Here is a 940-nt window from a genome sequence, read left to right on the forward strand (position 1 = left end):
ATATATATATATATATATGTTTAGATATATGTATGGAACTTGCAAAATGATATCATCAAGAAATACAATTAAACTGTCAATCAATTCCTTCTTCATTGACATTGATAACATTAATATCTCCTTCCTGAATCAATTAGTCACCTCCCACAGGTCATCTGGATATCCTTATATAAGTATACATATTCAGTATGTATATTCATTTACAAGCATTATGGCTTATAAAATTATTCTTCCATACATAATTAAAACATTTGTAAAGTATGTCAACAACTCCATTCTTCATTTGTTTTACATATATATAACTAACTATCACTCTTTCTAGACTGGTCGGTGTGTTGTGTTCTTGAGCTAAACACATCATCTCTCATTGGTCTGCAATCGCTTCGACACCTGATGTGTAGTACACCATGCATCTGGTTGAGCAACATCAATTTGATTGAGAGTGAGCTCATGCACAACATGAACATTTGATCATCGTCATCATCATCATCATCATCATCATCATCATCATCTTCATTATTGTTTCATGTCTGCCTTTCATGCCAGCATGGGCGGGATCACTATAAGCAAATCATTTTGCAGGTTGTTCACCAAAAGCTCAATGCCCATATGTTGGCTTCGAGAGGAGAGTACATCATCATCGTCATTATACATATATATATAATATTATCTTTATCTTATGATATTTACTTTGTCTTATATTATACTCATTTATTGTGCTTTTAATTATTAATTTTTTTTTATGTGACAGTGGGTTTTCATCGATGAGTTCATGAACCTTGGTTCTTTTCCCTAAAACTATATATTTATATATATTTTATGCTGTGAAACATAATTTAATTTTAATTTTTGATAAATTGATTTTAATTGAGTTTTTACCAGTAATTTTGGATTTTATCCCTAATATTGTTATTATATATATATATATATATATATATAT

Source organism: Octopus bimaculoides, chromosome 4, assembly GCF_001194135.2.
Source record: "Octopus bimaculoides isolate UCB-OBI-ISO-001 chromosome 4, ASM119413v2, whole genome shotgun sequence".
NCBI classification, from domain to species: Eukaryota; Metazoa; Mollusca; class Cephalopoda; order Octopoda; family Octopodidae; genus Octopus; species Octopus bimaculoides.